This window comes from Poecilia latipinna, unplaced genomic scaffold (genome assembly GCF_001443285.1).
Source record: "Poecilia latipinna isolate Pla-1442-1.1 unplaced genomic scaffold, P_latipinna-1.0 Scaffold775, whole genome shotgun sequence".
NCBI classification, from domain to species: Eukaryota; Metazoa; Chordata; class Actinopteri; order Cyprinodontiformes; family Poeciliidae; genus Poecilia; species Poecilia latipinna.
Genome location: NW_015113391.1, coordinates 44148 through 63414, shown reverse-complemented (window position 1 = coordinate 63414; position 19267 = coordinate 44148). Strand labels below are relative to the sequence as shown.

Below are 19267 nucleotides of genomic sequence, written 5' to 3'. Positions count from 1 at the left end.
ATGTAAAAAAAAATATCCTCAAAATTTTTTCCTCCAAATAAAAAAGAGAAATTTTTTTTTTTAAAAAAAAAAAAAAAAAAAAAAAAAAAAAAAAAAAGTTAAAAGTCATATTTTGCCAGCCAACTGATCTTTGACACTACAGTACAAAAACATACTAGTTGAGACATAAATCCCTAAGAAGGATACAGTTGCTCTGTGCATGATCTAAAGACTGGTTTTCAAATTGCTCTTAGTACTGTTCAATTTCTTTGAGCAACTCTTTCAAATTCAAAAAACTCTTTATAGACAGCAGCACCAATTATGAAAGGATTAACTAAATGGGAAAAAAAAAAAAAAGACTTGGCCTTTGACTTGTTGGGGAGTTGAGAAGATGTCAAGTGCCATTACAGCAAACACCTGTGATGAGAGGTTCCTTGATGATAAACTCAATGATCCCTCGTCTGCATGTTTTCCTCCAAGCTGGCTGCCTGACTCCTAATATATACACAACTTTTGTACCTCTAATCAGTTAATTTCTGACGTGCCAAATGAAATATTTTAAACAGAAAATTCAGACTTTGCTCCGGAGACATCACTTTGCTGTAAATCCGCAAACGGGCCTGAAGACAATTCTACATGAATACAAGTCCATTTTAGGCATCGTCTTTTATTTCAGGGTCAGGAAAGCAGCATTGGCGCATATGGGATAAGTTCTACTGCTTAACTTTATTGTCCTGTGCCATGCAAACTGATGCATAGCTTTTGCCATGTCAAATGAGTATGAAAGCAGTCGAAGTTGGCCGGTGTGTGGAGGTGAGATTAGAAAACCGCAAATCCCAGGCAATAATTCCCAGCAGGAAGACAGTAGCAGGCAGGTTGTAAACTAAAAGACCGTGTTAAGAATTATGTCAATGAAAAACACCTGTTGTTCCAGGTTTTAAAGCAGAGCTGTGACTAAAGAACAAAGTGCTGCGATAGGAGGGCTTCTCAGAAATGCAGTGTTTAACTAAAAACCACTCTGCTGCCATCTGAAAAATTCATCTTCCCTTTTCTTCCCCATTTAAGAATTTACTGCTTCTTCGACAATGTGCTCACTGTTTAATAAGCCTTGCAGAAACATCTGGATTCACTGCCTGTCGGATCCACTCGAGCTCAGCATTTACTCATGATAGAAGAGATAAATTTTATGCATTGCAGACCACTATCACCAAAACTTATGTGTAACTGTGGATGGGTTTCTGCTATATAAATATGCTCATGACAGGACTTACAAAAGGAACCGTCTGTGCGAGTCATTTTAGTAGATTAGCCCTTTAATTGGACGAGTGGTTGAGATTAATAGATCAATACTATAGTCAAAGACATTTCTAGTAGTACTGTTTAAACGCAACTACTTAAATATGACAGATTTATACAAACTCTTTATTACCAATCACTAATCATACAAATATTAGCAACATGCCAGCATCTTTATAAAGTTACTGGCATTGCCCATTTTCACTGGTAGAAAATAGGCAATAGATACATATTAAGCAACTGTTGGCTACTGGTGCCAACATATAACAAGGTTATAAATGTAGTTTCAAAACTGAAAACATACATTTTCAGTTCTTTTCAGCTCTACAGCTGAAAGTCCTCTTAATGTAAAGCCAAAGGGTAGTGGAGATTTTTTAGATTTCTTGTTGCTGTGCACTGCTAGTCAGCTGAATAAAAGCCTACTATCATTTCAGTAAAAGACAGATTTTGATGTTTATTTGCAAAAAAAAAAAAAAAAAAAAAAAAAAACAGCTCTAAAGTTACCAAATGTAAATCAAGGCCACTCATAACTCCTCATATATTTTAAAAACTGTAGCTAATAACACATCTCGACTGTTAAGCACCTCATCAATGACCTCATTAGCACTGCTTATCGCAGTTTGTTGTACTTTCACTTTTTTAAATTAGAATTGAAAAAAGGGATAACGTTCAAGCTCAATGCTCAACTTTAAACTACTTAAATTCTGCTTGAATTTTTGGAAAACCCAATAAGGTTGTAGACAACATTAAAGACATGAATGATATTTTTTTAATTAAAAGAAATGAGACAATATTACATTTTATTATATATATTTTTAAATGCAGCACTACAGTAATGCGGTGGTGCTTTTATTAAATGTCATAAAGTAAAAGTCTTGTACCCGGCCATGCCCAGTCTGTACTTATGAGCGTTTTGGCAAACCTTGATCTGCTGTCACATCAACAGCCAGTCCCCAGAACTGGGATGTTTTGACTTTGAACTGGTTGACCCATAGCCGTCTGACTGATGCATGAAATACAAATAAGTGGCTGCTGAAAAGGAAACTGTAATAAAAATCATTAGGTCAGCAGTTACAAGCAGCCATATAAAGAGAGGATATTGCAAGTATAACCTTTTAAGCAAGACTGTCTTTAGAACTTTGTGTTTTTAACTTGTTTTTTGAGGATATGCTCCGTTTGCAAATATTTTTCCATTTATATCAACATAAATTTGTCATGTTTTGTTGAGCAGTCTGACCCAAAAGCAGACAAGAGAAGAGCAGCCCCCAATTGCATGTGAACATTTGTGGAGGGACTTAGAAAAGGACAAAGAAAAATTGCATGAAAGGAGCTGGTGAGCATCAGAAATGAGCAATAAATGCACAGAGTGAAACGGGGGCTTGGAAGAAACAGATGAGGAGGTAAAGAAACCGGCTGGCTTTGACTACCGGGGAGGTGATTGAGTGACATGAGAACCGGGTGAGAAAAAGAAAAAAATCTTTGAAATGCAGTACAGCTAGATAAAGAACTAAACTGAGGAGCGGCAGGAAAACAAACACAAATGGATCTACTAAATCAAAAGCTGAAGACCAACACTAAAATAAAAATTTAAACCAATACACTAACAATACTGAATGGAGCAAAATAAATCTTAATGATCAGAAATGATTAAAACAATATTGTCCCAAAAATATTTAAAATTTTAGGTTATAGTTCAAAATTGCCCCACTCCGTAAACAAGCATCAACTTTAAAACTGCTCCACTGTGATGATGGAGCTTAAATGCTTCCCCAAACAAAATGACGAAAAACCCTACCGCTAATTCACCACAACCCAGGGAATCATTACAGGCAGTTCCTGTAGTTAGTTGGAACCAACACCACCACATTAACAAACCAATATAAAAGATGGTGAAATATGGACTCTTTTGCCCATGACCGTTAATGTGTCTCTGCCTCAAATATACCGTGCATAATTCCTGGGAAACAGAGAAATAAAGTTGGCATCTGTGCTTGGAAATGTTTATTTATGTGACCTTTGGATGCAAAAAGGCTGGATGACTGTTTGCCTTAGAAGACAGACATTGAAGAAAGAAAGATTTGGACAAGTCCAAGTCCATCTTAAGTTTTATTGTGACCCTTGAAAGCTGTGAGAAAGAAAGCAGGACAGGTGTCCAATATGAGGCATTGTAATTAACTCTTAAGCATGAAGGTGAATGTTTTGCTCGTCTGTTATTTTTCAGCCAACTCACACAATAGCAAGTATATATGTTTTGAATTAAACTAACTTTTACCAGTGAATGACAGTTCCATTAAGAAGATTTAGCATGTCATAAAACTTGTTCTGCTTTATCCTTCATTTACAGTGCAAAGAAAATGTTTACAGGACTTTAAAAAGCCCATTTGTTGTAATACCAGGTCACAGTGTCCTCTCGTAACAGGCCCGTTTTATCTTCAACAGGTGGATGGAGATCAGAGTCATTGCTCAGATCCCTCTGCATGGCTATTAATAATTTGAACTGTAGGGATATTTCTAGGTTTAATGGCTTTTCCATCTCACTACAACCATAGTTGAAAGGCAATCAAAGCTCTACTCACAGTTTGGCCCAGGATTAAACTTGGGATTCAGACAAGAATATCTCAAACTCTGGAGTAGATTTGATTAAATTTGGTGTAGCCATCCATGGTCCATTTGGATGACAAGCCAACGAGCCATAAAGATGAATATTAATAGGTTTTATTTTTGCCCGTTTCATTTATTGCAAATCAAGAGTGTGATTACCTCAACTGTGCTTTACGATGGCTTTAGCTTTTATTCTTTTTTTCCTGCCTCAAGCTTTCTTCTTCTGTCGGACGTTTTTTTTTTTTTAAACACTAATGCGTCCGCTTTTGAAGCCAAAACTGTTTTTTTTTTTTTTTCCACATTGTACTCTTCTTTAGTCAGGCAGCACCCATTTCCTTTTTCTACCACCCAATGTTTAACACCCTCCATCCTCCTAGCAATCAAACTTTGCACATTATTTGCCCCACCCAGTGGTGTCCTTATATCAGGACTCACTGAGGACTTGTGTTTTCCTTAGGAAATGACTCATAAATTAGCAGACTTTCCAGGCTGGCTGTGAAAAAGCCAGACAAGCACACAGAAGGATCCCTGATTAGTACAGCTAGGAGAAAAGACCAGACAGGCCAAATCTGTAGGAACCATTTAAGAGCATCGCTGTCTTGAAATGTTGAAGGAAAATATATTGATCTTATGGCAGACGTCTCTTATTCATTCAGTTATAAAAAGGCATTTCTCTACTACCTGTCTGTTGTATCAAACATTATATTAATGATATTCAATGTTTGATTATTTTTCTTTTTTTTTACCCAGAGTACCATTTATTATTTAGTTGAAATTCAACTAGAACTGGACGTAGTCTATTTGTTTCAGATAACCTTTGAAAGGAGACCCGCAAAAAACTTAGTATCTCATCTAAAGTTTATTAGGAATATTCCATCTCATAAATACTTCATATTTTGCTGGGGGTTGTATTTATAAATAACTTTGTCCCATAACGTTGAGGATTTTATTACATTTGTTAATTTTCGGTGATGCAGCCGGCCACCAGTTTTTGAGAACTCATTTTATTGACTAAGCAGTTATTGTCAAGACAGGTAAACTTTCATTATCGATACAATAAAAAGTGCCATTTCAAATAAAAAAAATAAATAAATAAAAAAATCTACTGTGCTCAACACAGCATCACCAAAAAATGATTGTTTCTTTGTCAAAATATATTTTAAAATTATATCTGTATTATTTTTACACACAGATTTTTAGGAATCGTTTTGTGCCAGAAGAAGCATCCAAATTCTGTCCAAAACATGCAACAAAGCAATATTAGCAAATAAAACCCAGTGATGAACAGATTACCAAAATGACTTCAGCACCCATTTACAGATTGCCATTTGCAGTTTTACTTTCATGTGCACCGCACGTTTTCAACTGTTCTCCATTTAATTATGGTACAAGAACTTCTGCTAAATTTCACAAAAGTATCTTTGGGACTGTGTAGTTCTAATATCTATTCAGTCTCGGGCTGTTTGATATTGTAAAACATGCACACACACACACAAAAAAACTAAGTTTACAATGATAATAAAACTTTGTGATTCAAGATGACAGCAGCAAATCCTTTTGTCAACAGTGGCAATATCCTTCTGCTTTTCGTTCACTGGAATTAATTCCATAAACATAAAAACCCATCTGGCAGTAGCTCCTTTGTTAATGAAAAACCTGCTGATAAAATCGACAAGCTTGCCAAATGTATTGTTGGCATACTATGAATGAATGTTGCTTTGATGTGTAAATACTGTATAGGGATAATTTAGCCATCAAAAATCTTTAAACATTAGATCCAACAAATGGTATTTGATCACAAGCTCTCACGGTGGTACGCTCCACCATATAAGATTTGCATAATTTAGCGCTACAACTTTTCTTCAAAAGTCAGGCTAGCCACCATTTCTAACCACTGTCTCAACAGATCATCCAAGGCAGACACAATCTGTAAAACACTCAACACCCAACAACTGTAACTCTTACCTTTAATAAACAATGCGTGTCCTGTTTTTCCTCCAGCCACACATGCACTGCAAGCAACAGGGACCTTTTTTGTAGGTGAATATGTGTTTATATGTACTCCCTAGGGATAAATAACAGTTAAACTTAGCACATTCACTTGGGGTAGCTTAAACCCAAATATTCAGACAGACATAAATCCAACTGTGTGCACAGTCTGTTTTTGGGTGTCTGATACACGAACTGAGAAACAAATAAGACATTCAGCGAAAGCGTGTACACGCTTCACATCATCGGGTCGGTCTGCCCAACAGGATGCCTTCCAGTTTTACGTCCCCACTTTACAAAGAGCTAAAACATGCACACCTGAACGCTTCTGGTCTTTTAATGAGATATTAAAAACATCAACGAAAATGTTTTGGCACTTTTTTCAAAGTTTAGGTAGACCAGACAGCAGTTAAAAAAAAAAAAGAAAAGACATTTAAAGGTCCGACTCTTCAGACCTAGAGTTACATTCAATCCCATTAAAAAAAAAAAAAAAAAAAACAGGTATTTTAGATTGGGATGGAGACGTCTAGAGTTTTGGACAACTTTCCAAAACGCAGACGACAGCAGTAGCAGAAGTGCAGAAAAAAAATAGTTTTGTTCCTCAGTAGGATGACTTATGAAAACAAGAAAACCCTGAAGAAAGGTTTAAGATGTCAAACGTCTCAGAATCAGTACTGATAAGGAGCTGGGATTCACTTAATCTCAACTTTCTCAGGTCAGTTCCACCGAGCAAAAATGCAGCAAGGTAGGAGGCGCAGAACATGGAAGAAACAAGGAAATCTGGGCTTTTCTTAAGAGGCAGAGATAGACAATGAACAAACTTACATTCAGGTGATGAAATAAATCTAAATTAATTATCTAGATTGCCAATGTAAATAATGCAAGATTGGAAGAAATGAAATGGGTTAAAAAAGAAAACGTAGCAAAAACTACAGTAACTTGAGGGAAATATTTCCAACACTTTCATCAATGACACACAAAAATAAATACATGCCTCTACAATTTCAGAAAAATTTGTACACTTTAATCTAAGCTATACGTGAAACCAAACAACTTCAGTCATTTTAAATCAATGCAAATTTTGGGATTCATCAATCAAGTTGTTCGAAATGCTCATACTGCATATCAGATCTCAGATATTGTGTACAAACTATGACAGAGTGTCATTATTCCAAGCCAGTGAGAAAATAATGTTGGCCGTGCCAAAATCGTGGTGATATTTTATTATAGGTTACAAGACTGCGGTTTCCTGGATGCAACATATTCTTCTAAGGTGATTAGTTGCCATCATGTTGACTTTTATTTATATGATGTTATTTGAGTCCTTGTTTTGCATGATATTGTGCTGGACAGCTGGATTTCATTGAAGGCTCGACAACAAGATCAGTTATGTTTGAATGAGGGAGACAAGTTGTTGGCAGAACCAGTTTCAAAATTGCTCCACATTTACACCGAAGCAAAAATTACACACTATGCGTTAAGTATTTTTCCAATTTACGCGTCTTTAGTATGTCAGAAATGTTCTGTTATTTCAAAACTCAGACAAATGTGTTTCTGTGATAGTTGGTGATTCATCTATCTGGGAAATCTGTTTTCAGGGTGTAGCTTGAAAAATATTAGCCTCCCAATGATTTATATATGAAGCCTGTTGTGTTTTCAATCACATGCTATTTTATATATGCATGTATAATGAACAAGAGTACTATGTTGTTCTCATTAATAACTCTACTAGTGAGCTACACCCACTACTGTGAAGTTGCAAAAGCAGGTAGGAATTTAAGAGCTGAAACGTCTACAGAACAATCTGAATTCTTCATCCCACAAATAAATATGCAAAATGGCCTGTGATTCCAGGTTATTGTATCAAATCCCAACAGTCAAAAACTAAAATAAAAACATGTCTTGTTACAACCTTAAAAGTGATGCTGAATCTCAACTTGCATGGTTGGACTTCTGATAAACCCCGCATGAGGGGAACAGGATAAGCGCCATCATGCACGGTCGGATGGCAGGTAGAAAAAAAAAAAAGTGATACAAGAGATTTACATGAAACAAAAACAAACATGCCAGAAATGTGGCAGAGGTCTTAATCAGCAGCAGCTGGTTTATTTAAACAGAAAAGTAGGGCAGATGAAAACAGTCATTTAGCACAGCTTTGTTGAGACAAGTGAGACAATGTTTCTTCAGCTGTTCCTAACGTTTCTGACTTGTACATTTAGAAGAGGTGCAAAAACAGATTAATTATGATTTACTGGTCACCACTGCCTCTTCGGTTTTCACAATGCGCCTATTGCAGCTTTATAAGAGCTCTCCAGATATTGAAAAAGATTCAATCTGTAAAAAGCAACTGCAATTAAATTGATATGTTCCTCAGTGCCACCTGGCTATACAGCTCAGCATTTCTGAATTTTGCTCAAAATGCACGTCGACCAACTCACATTGGCTAAAAGATTAGCAAGCAACGCGTTTGTGTGTGTGTGAATGTAGAGGGACAAGTTAATACTGATCCAACAACCTCTTCACCTGTTAAAAGATAAAAACGAACAAAAATAACTGCTGCGCACCCACGGCCAGCGCAAAAACATGCAGGCATTCAGGACAGCACCGGCCCCGCATGTTTTGTATCTGTCCACACTCTCCCCGATGCTCTGACATTCTCATCACCTTCCCCCGCACTGTGTGACATCCTCTATTTTCCGAGCCTAATTAACAAGCACTCCAAACGCTAACATTGCATAACACAGGCGGCGGCTGTTGCTAAATGTCATCCCTGCCCACACAAACACACTTGTCACACAGTGTGAGGAAAACTATGCAACTGCACCGCAACGCCGCACTGGAACATCTGCCAAATTTTCTTATCATTTAACAAATCTCTGAGTGAGATTTTCCACCCTCATTTCCATCGTCCCGTTTGCTTTCTTGGCCTACAGGTCTTTCCATCTGTTAGCCAGCTGGTGGAAGCGGAGGACGGAAAAGAGAGGAGGTTCCTGCTCCACCCGTGTTTTTGTGACTCCCAACAGTCAAAGTTTCTCCCGCTGACTGGAATGATTCCGCTGTGTGGGCCTCATTGGGGTCTGACCCGACCCGGGCACTGCTTGCTTTCTGCTCCCTGCATGATGTCACGCTCTGGCCAAAGACACCACAATGTTAAATACAGAGCAGCACAACAAATTACTGACAAGATCTGTCATCCATTCATTAGCTGTCTGAATTCTGCATGCAGCTCCTCTTAGAAGTCCTCGTACTTCTTGAGCTTTTCCCAATTTTATCATGTTACCACTATAACAATTGATGTTTTTAATCACTTCAATTTTATGTTGAAGTGGAAGGAAATAGATGCACGATTTTTTTTTGTTTAAAAAAAAAAAAAGAAATCAGACAAAAGTGTGATCCATTTGTAGTCACCCCTCTTTGCTGATACAAAAAAAAAAACTCCAGTTCTATAAATTACTTTCAGAAGTCAGCCTAATTAGCAAATAGAACTCATCTGTGTGCAATTTATTTTTAGTACAAATACAGCTGTTCTATGAAGACCTTGGAGGTTTGTTGCAGAGCATTAATGAACAAACATCATCATAAAGACCAAAGAGGACAGCAGAAAGATCAGAGGTAAAGTTATGGAGTAAGTTTAAAGTAGGGTTAAGTTATAAAAAAAAAATAAAAAAAGCTTGGCAAAGTCAAGCAATTAAAAATCCTGTTTGCCACAAGCGATAGGAGAAACATCAAATACAAGGAACAAGGTGGTCTGGTCAGATAAGGGCAAAGTTAATCTTTATGGCCTACAAGCAACATGCCATGTGTTCTGCAAGAAGCCAGTACATCATTCTACACGCAGCCCCACAGTGAAACACGATGGTGGCAGCATCATGCTGTGAGGATGCTTTTCTTTAATATGGAAGGGGAAGCTGAACGAAAGAAGGACAGAGTTAAATACAATTAGATTTCACTTCAGATTTCCATTTGTGAAAAATGTAAAAAAAATAAATTAAAAAAAAAATTATATATATATATATATATATATATATATATATAAAATACAAATTTTATCTTTCACTTCATGGCAACGTGCTTTGATCAGTCCCATGAAATTCCAATTAAAAACACTGAAGTATCAAAACATTGAGCAAATCATTTGACTACACAGCAACCCAAAAGCGGCCAACAGAGCTGACCTGAATTGGGGCTATTGAGCAAAGCCCGTGTGTCAAAACCTGTCACTCATCAATCTTTTCTTCGTTTTTCTCCTCCTCCTCCTCACTCCCCTCTCTGCCTCTGACAGACATGTTTCAGGGTAAAGCTGATAGTGCGTAACTTGACCCTGCCGAGCACTCGCGCTCTCGCTGTAATGATCTTGGCACACTCCCATTCCCAATGTTGGTTTAACCTGATGTTAATGTGGCCCTTCTGGGCTTCTGAATCAAAGCTCTGTTCCACTCGGTCCAACATATGTCTAGCCTCTGTCACCTCCGCTGTTCAATGTACTTTTCGGGTAGCACCATCTTAAACAAGAAAAAAAAAAAAAAAAAATTGTATTCGTACATCTGTATTCACATGTGCTATTGCTCGTCACAGCAGGGGGAAAACCTTGAGTGAGCGGCAGACAAGCAATCTGCAAGCAATCGAATATGTCAGTGCTGCTATAGTGGTCTTCTAAGAAATACCGGAAATGGAAATACTTTCAGAAAGTCGGGGAAAGTATAATTCCTGGTGGAATAACCTTTATTTAAATTAATTTTCTTTAGCTCAGTCAGGCAAATAAAACTTAATTTACTATAAATTCTAAATGAAACACAATAAAGCAAACTCCACATTAATATTTTCAGGATTTATCAGTGAACATATTATGCAGATGCATCTTTGAAACAAGGTAATTAAGTGTTTTGAAAGAAAAAATTTCAGCGTATTCCTGACTGAACTCTAAACTAGCCTGGCAATTGACTTCCTACGCAATTCTGCTTGATTCTCATCTCCCATCAGTGCTCTGCCTGGGATTTCCCCCATTCCATTGAATTTTTTCAGCAGAATTTCAACCGGACTAATCGGCGAACAGAAAGAGAAGTTGTGAATGATGACGTCAATTTTCTGTGCAGCTTTGTAATTGTGCTTGCAGTTTTAGCAATGGCAGTGGAGGAAGTGAATAAAGCCGTCAGTCCATGTTGGCCACGCTTCCAAATATTGAACTATACATCAACAGCTGCCTCCTTTGGCTCAGGACTTCTCTTTTCAAAGAGGAGGATGGTTGTTTACAGTGCAGGCAATTTCCGCTGAGCTCAAAGCGTTGAACTGGTGCGTTACAGCTGAGCTTCTTCCTCATTCAGCTCCTCCAGACTAGTGGCAGTAGCAATTAGCAAACACCCGGTGTAACTGCTGAGCTCATCACATGAACTAGGTCTCAGTCCAACACGCCTAACAATGGTGGTAAACGGCGTCATGGAAAAGCGTTATTGTGATGCTGAAATCGGGGTGTCAGAAAGAACAGGAGCGTCTTAAAGAGACGGAGACGAATTTCAATCAGTCATTGTGAAATCAAATTTCTTTTGAGTTATGGTTGGTATTTTTATAGTAATTGAAGATAGCTGAGAAGAGAAAGAAATAAAGGTGTTAATATCCTCTCAAAAACATTTCCAGATTTTCCCCGTCACCACTAACCACCTTATTGTGGTAAAAAGAAGCTTGTGGAGACCTTTGGAGCTGCGCTGTCTGGATCATTTAACTTCTTGCAGGGTTTCAAATAGCAAATTGTTCTCAGACACAAGGCCAGACATCAAGCCAGCGACTAACACCTCATGCATGACTGAAAGAGCCAAATGTGCAGCAGGTACTTTAAAGAAGGAGCTTTCTGAAAGCATTAACCTGCTTTATTTTTTTAACACAATCTGAAAGCTCAGAATTTGCACTTCACTCTTCTTTTCTGCTTGCTGTATGGCGTTACAACCACGTGCTCAAAAGGCATCAGCAGAGCAGCATGGAACACGTGTTTCCGCCACCTTCATTCCTATTACAACATATTATTATTAACTTGTGATAACAAGTTTGCACACTGTTTTAGAGCCAAATGCTGTGATTCTTGGACGCAGTGCTTGATCTGCTCTTTGTTTCCCTTTGAAAACGTGCTGCTGTTTAACAAATCTCTTAAGAGTTCTCCAGAGAAAAGTAGTACTGGGCATGGTGAGAAACAAACCCAGATGATTTGGAAGTCCAGGCTTTGAAGTTTTATGGTGTATTAGCTTTCTGAAGGCCCCGAATGGAAATCCCAGCTTTTTCTTATCGACCTTCCAATGTTTTACATGCAAGGTTGCCAAGGAGGGTTGTAACCGTGTATTCTACTGGAGCAATTTGTTTGGTTCTGCATTCGGAGATCCTGAATGAATGCAGCGACGTTTTAAACCTGTGCACACGCAGAATGACAAGATGCAGAACCGATAGTGTCAAAGCGCTACTTTGCTGACTACAGGCTGATGTAAAACTTTAAAAATGCCATTGTAGTCAATAGCAGCAGACATGCATCTGCAACAGGGTAGTTCATCCCTTTGCCAAATCATTCCCACGCTGCTATCTGAGAACATAATGCACTGTCCAAAACATCAGTTTCAAACGCATGCTGAACGTGATGTTGGCATGTGTTACAAAGAACCCTTTTGTTAGCATTTTATTTCTCAGAAAGACTTAGCAAGTAATGGTAGGTTTAAAAAACGGGTATTACAACCTGGAATTGTCCACAATTAAGACTTTGAATATCATGTAATTAAAATGATTTCAAGCTGTATGGTGAAGAATTTCATCAGTCCTTGAACCGTTTGAAACACGTCTCTTTTGATACCAGCTCCCCGGCCGTCCTTGGTTACACCCTAAATAATAATAATCCTAATGTTTATTAAAACTGTCCACTAACCAGAAAACACTCAGCGACAGAACAGGCCATCCATTTTAGACCGACTTCATCCACCCACTCGCGCTGCCCGTCTCTCACATCCTATTCATGCCGTCTTGGGTGAAAGCCTTAAGTCTTTCCTCATTCAATAAGATGCCTGCTCATTCTAGCGGAGGTTTCCATGTCTCTTTAAACACAGCAAGGGCTTAGACCTGAAGAAAAGTCAACCGAGAGAGAAACCCCATCTGTGTCCTCATCCATTCTGCAGGTCTGGACATGAGCAAACAACATGCTTTCACCACCCTGGCAACCCTTTTTCACTTTGCACTGGCAAACTGCAAACACACACACAAATCAAAGTTCGTGACGGCAGACCCCGGCACCCTCATGGACCGATCGAGACTTCCTGACTCTTTGTGACGCTAAGAAGCCTGGAGATGTAAACAGGAGAAGAGAAGCATTTCTGAGCTGCGAGGACCACAGATCTTCAAACACTATTCTGTTTAAATGAAAAGGCTTACAACGTCAACACAAGGGGATACATTGGATCTTTGCATATGGTAATCATTGACCAGACAAAGTATTAGAAATACTTTCATGTGGGGAAGTGAGACGAAAGCATTTGAGATCTAGACATAAATATTAATTAAATTATGTTCATCTTGAATGCTCAATTAAGAAAACGGATCTTTGAAACTCTGCCAAATTTGTCATGTAACAAACAGCTTTCTAATGAGACAGACCAAAATACGTTGCACATGTAAATGTTTGCCAGAGTTAAAGTCTATTGGCGCATGTGCTCAATTTATCAGTGTTCATTACAGACCTGTTTGTAAATGCACAGCCTCCCTCCCCTGTTCATTTGAAAGCCATTTGACTCTTTCCATTGCATGTCACACAGGCAGACTGATGTGATGGGAAAGTTCAGTCCTCAATTGGAGAGTTTGCTTGGATAGATTGGACAAATATTTCTTTTGTTGGGTTGTATCCTCGCCTCAGTCTGGCCCCAGACGGCCACAGGAAGAGGACTGGACAATTCAACTTTGCTACATTATGGGCTAGCTGACTGGCTGATCTAAGACATGTGGCGTTCTCACAAGCAGTCTGCTTGCAGGGCACCAGTATAACTTTTTGTTTCAATTAGGTTTATGGGGCAAATAGTTTAGCACAGGCATGATTAAGAGTTTTAACAACTTTTTCTTAATCAAAGTCCTTCAAGGCAATCAAATTAGTGGAAAACTGATCAGTTTTACAAGACATACAATTAAAACACCGATGTTTAAAACTGATTCAGAAGTAAAAATTAAAAAAAAAACAACGCTCTGTTTTTAGTTGGAGAGGAGGAAAAATGATTCCCATCCACTCAGCCTACTCATCATTCCAAAGCAAGCCAAGTGAAAACTTTAGACGTCTTTCGCACCATATGGGGCCCTCTCAACAGTCAAAGGCTCTGTAACAGCACACCAACTGCAAGGACAAACAGCAGCCCGGACCACATGTTCCCGTAAATCAAACCCCGTCTGCTCTTTCGTGTCGGTGCCTCACAGCAAGCACTGAAGAGCAGGTGACTGCATTACGGTTGCTTCATAATGCCGCTTTACGAGCCTGTTTGGTGAGGCAGGCAAATATGATGCCCCCTCAATCCAGGGACCAATATCTTGAGTTAATATCTGCATGTGCAAAACATGGACATGCATATGGAGTCCTGTTCTTTTTTCCCCCCTACTGATGATACAGTAGTTGTTTCCTTAACGGTTTCCGTTTCAGTCGGTGATAAAGATCAAGTAAACAATGCCATCTTGAGCTAGTGCAACATGAAGGGTGCTGGTAAAGATAACCGGAAACCTTGCCAGCCATTCTGTAGCATCATTTGTGCCCTCTTGTGGGGGAAAGGTACACTTCACCTTTTTTGTTTTTTAAGTTCTTCCTTACAACTGGATATTTTTTAAAACAATGGAAGCAGCCAGCAAGATCCACTTAAGATTTTAATCCCCCGTTTGGTCCATCTTTCATTTCAAATTCCTCATCTCAGAGTAATGGAAATCGATCAGAGTAGCTGGTGTCTGTCCCAAATCCCCTCATTGTTTGACCTCAGCCTGAGAGACTGAAGCTGTGTGCTACACTCAAATCCAACTATGATCTAAAACTTATCACCCTCATCATCATGACAGAAACACAAAAACTTCTTGGCAATGGGTTATTCTCATTAGTTTGCTTTCTTGTTTTAAAGTGAGTGGGGGGGAGAAGAGGGTTAAAAGTGCTAACCAATAAATCCATCTTGCTGTTGCTCTTCAACCAATGGCGTCCTTTAGAGTGACGTCTCCCTGTTGTGCATCTCGTAAAGGCATGCGGTAAGCAGTCTGTTTATTGTCACATAAATCACACTTATGAATATGATCACATGACCATACACAGTCTTATTCACTCAATGCTCTAAATTTTCCCAGGATACTGAAGACTGTTGGACTCCAAAACCACCAACTTTAAAGGTAGTGTACCTGTTAAAAAAAACAACAACATATGATCCAGAATTTAGTCATTGTGGTTCTTCTTAATGACATTTCAGAATTACTCTGGTTGGAAAATCTTCAACCACAGTGGCAGGTAAGATGTTTTCAACAAGTAAAGCCACAGGACATGTTGAATCACAATTCTCACAACATAGCAATCATAAAAGGACCTATTTGATATTGATGTAGTAGGTGGTAGACTGCAATATTTTAAGGTGCTGCGCAATAATTCAGACTTCCAATTATGTCTTTAGTCATATGGAAAATATTTGACTGCCTTATGTTCCCACTTTAGATCCTATTGCTCTTAGTTGTCGTGTTGTGATGATGGGAAAGAAAGACTAGTAAGGAAAATAAGATTTCATTGCATTCTTCATCATCAGAGTGTTGAGCAATATTACCCAATATTGCGCAGACACATAAAAATAAAAGAAAAATCAACATCTTTAATGCTGGGTTAGGGAAATAAAAACATCTTTAAAGATGCAAGGTCACAGTTTACTCCTTGTTCTGAATCATAACTGTAAAACCACAAAAATGAAAACTATTCCGTGCTGCTACGCAGAACGAGCCCTATTAGTCACAGCCATAGACTCTAACTCAGTCCTGTCTGTTTTACTCCTAACATCCAAAGCAAACAACAACAATCTCCATAACAACAAATGTGTTGTGTTACAGTCCCATTGTGTTCTTGTTTAGTCTACCGATCGCAAATGTTTTATGAAACGGAGAACAAAAACAAAAAAAAAACAAAAAAAAATTCGCATCACATTGCTGGGAAACTGACATCAGAGTGTTGGCAGTAAGAGGCTTTGATGAGGAGAAAACGGCATCATCATTGTGATCGGAAAGCAGGAGAACCAAACAGTTCTAATGTTACTCACTCCGTGACAATTAATCTGTCCTTCGCTTTTTACAGTTTCATAGCCTCAAAGCCCGAGCGCCCGTAACTGGAACTGACTGAAGCCGAGGATGGCTGTGAGAAAGGGCTACTCACACACTGTCTGCCAACTTCAGGGACATGATACCCTCTGAGAAGAGCAGAAGAAAGGAAGACAGATAAAAGGAGCAGCAGGTGTGAAGCAGCTGAAATCTGTTAGATATTCTTCTGGCATCACTACAGACATTATCTAGCCTCCAACGGTAAGAGATCCAGTTGAGATTTTACAACAGGGCCGATCAGGCAGCCTTTCCCCTCCCATAAGGCCAGTAACGGCGTCATCATTCATTCCTGCTCCACCCTGTTCCTGCATGCTGTCCCTGGGAGAGCCGATTAAAAAAAACAAAAAAACAAAAAAAAACAACAGAAACCAAATCAGAGCATTCACTGTAATTTGGTCCCTTTGTATTCAGACAAAGGTCTGCAGAGCTGGAAAGGTTAAAGATCTCGTATCAGAAAACCAAAAGAACATGTTTCCAACCCCTGTCGTCATAGAGCAAAAATCCCCACCTAAATCATTTTCTGTTTAAAGCAGGGGTGGCCAAGTCCAGTCCTCGAGAGCCACCATCCTGCAAGTTTCAGATGCATCCCTGCTTCAACACACCTGAATCAAATGACTGGCTCGTTATCAGGCCTCTGTAGAGCTGATCCCGGTCTGTTGGAGTAAGGATACTTCTAAAACTTGCAGGATGGTGGCTCTCGAGGACTGGACTTGGCCACCCCTGGTTTAAAGGAATGGAATCAGCTCGCATTATTCTCCAGTACTGGGAAGGTAGGGACTAAAAAAGTAAATAAAACCCTGTCTTAAAATAAATAAAAAAAAGAAAAGTTGAATAATGCTTAATGCAGTGGTTTTCACCTTGATCTGACAAGTTCCATCTTTGAGTTACTAATATTACAAGATTTTGACCATCTTTATTTATTCATGTTTTTTTTTTAATCCACTGACTGAATGCACGCCAATTCAGAAAGTTTAAGAAAGGAACCATTACGTCTAAGCTCTCTAGACAACTTTAAATTCAGGGTGATTTAGGAAACTCTTAAACTGCGTCTAAAATGACAAAGTACTAAATCTACTATTTTTAAAGACATTTTACAAACGAATGTAATTTACACACAGTTAATCAAATCTGCAATTCCATCCTTTGTCCAAGAAGCCTGAGAGTTACAGATTTTGAAGTTGTGCTCATCTAAAGTAGTCCAGATGCAATAAAGTGGTGAAATATTGAAGTAAATTTATGAGTTGTGTGGTTTAATCTTTTATGGAACATGCACCTAATGAGACCTGACCACTGCTCAAGTAAGCTTAAGTTAATACTTTGGATCAGAATTAATTTCATAAAAGCAGAAGAAATAAATCAAGAAATTTGAGTTAAAAAAAAAGCCTGGAGGAACATCAGATGCCTTCAAAGCATTTTTTTTTAACCAGTTCCAGTTTCCCATTTTTATATTACATTGACTTGCCATATCGTTTTTTTTGCTACCGTTAAAATTTTTTATTTTCCAAAATTTTAGCCAAATTAGATTCTCTTACTGAAAGCTCATGACTAATCAGAATCTGAAAAAATAGAAATAAGTAATTGGTCACTCCCTGAAATTAAACTCCTTCCTCCTCATGCGTTCCACAATAAAAATGAGATCCCACCACACACACACACAAAAAAGGTGGTTGCATCACATTTGATGTAATTAATCTGACTGTAGAAGAAAATTAATCAGTTCAAACAAAAAGACAGAAATACACGATTTGTTTGATTAAAAGAAAAATGAAAGAGAGCCGTTTTTGATCATGTCAGAGTGGAAGAACCAAATAGTTACTGGAACAAAAGAAACACCTGGATTTTAATCCAAAACGAAATTAAGAGAATAATATGTCCAAAAGAGATCGTCATTACTGACTGCTAAGGATACACCACAGCAAAGCATTTAGGAGACTATTGTTAAAAACCAAAATAAGACACTCACGATGACTTATTTTCCCAGCTAAGCACCAGCACCCTGCGGAAAAAGGCGTGACAAATTGGTGACAATGCAAAAAAAAAGAAAAAAAGAACGCCTTCAGCCAATCTGAATAAAGCAGCACGACAATGTGTCATAAATCACAGTTTTTGTGGGTTTTATAAATTACCCAGCAACTTTGAAAGTAAATGGAAACACAAAAGGGCAAGACAGCTTGTTGCTGCTTTTGAAATAAAAAGGGATTGTAAGATAAACCTGCAGTTAAACTACAGCCAAAATACCCAAAGGGACATTCAGTAGGAAATAATACAAAGCAGCTCGACAACAGGCCTAAATATGATCAGGTTAACAAGTTCTTTGTGTCCCTGCCACAATATTTTGTTTCACTCCAGACTCAGGAAAAATCCACTCAATTAAATCCAAATATTTCCAACACATGGCGAAACAACTCAAACCGTCATTAGGTTACTATACTTGAATGATTATGAACAAAATATGCATATAAAGATTCGCTAAGACAGAAAGTTTGGATGAGCTACCTGATCCAGGTTTAAGATTCTCCCCACAAGGCCTTACTCTGTGCAAACCGGCACACACAGCGCGGCCTTTGAAATGATCCCCAAGCGACTAGAATACTGACCGCGTCACGTTCAGCCAACAGAAGTGCAAATTAATCTCTGTGAAAGGAAGAGGGATCCAGACAAGACAGCTCAGACTGCCGTTCTCACGTAATGAAGTTCTGAAGTTAACCTTAAAAAGCAATGTGAACCATCAACTCTCTGCCGAGGCCTCGGACTCAGAAATCTGACATAATAAAACTCACAATCAGGCACCGATCACAACGGGACTCGTGTTCCAGCAACAAGAAAGTCCTGCTGGATTTTGTCTGGAACAGAATTACACACAATGCTGACCTTCCAGAGACCGAGATCAATTTTCTGCTTCTGGTGGTGATTGTTTCGATCAAACAACACATTTAAGGCAGATGAGTCACCTCCTCCTGTTGTTCGTCATAGACAATTAGCCTTTATGGATCTTGATCATCATGGAAACACATCAACCAAGTCCTTAACAATGTCAAAGTGCACAAAAGTGCTACAACAACAACAACAACAAACT

The 19267-nt window shown here is 38.5% G+C and overlaps 1 protein-coding gene across 6 annotated transcripts in view; it reads right to left on the bottom strand.

Moving 5' to 3' along the window:
* Positions 1-19267, bottom strand: part of sulf1 (sulfatase 1) — an 86834-nt gene that overhangs the window by 66487 nt on the left and 1080 nt on the right. The gene's annotated exons all lie outside the window — the stretch shown is intronic.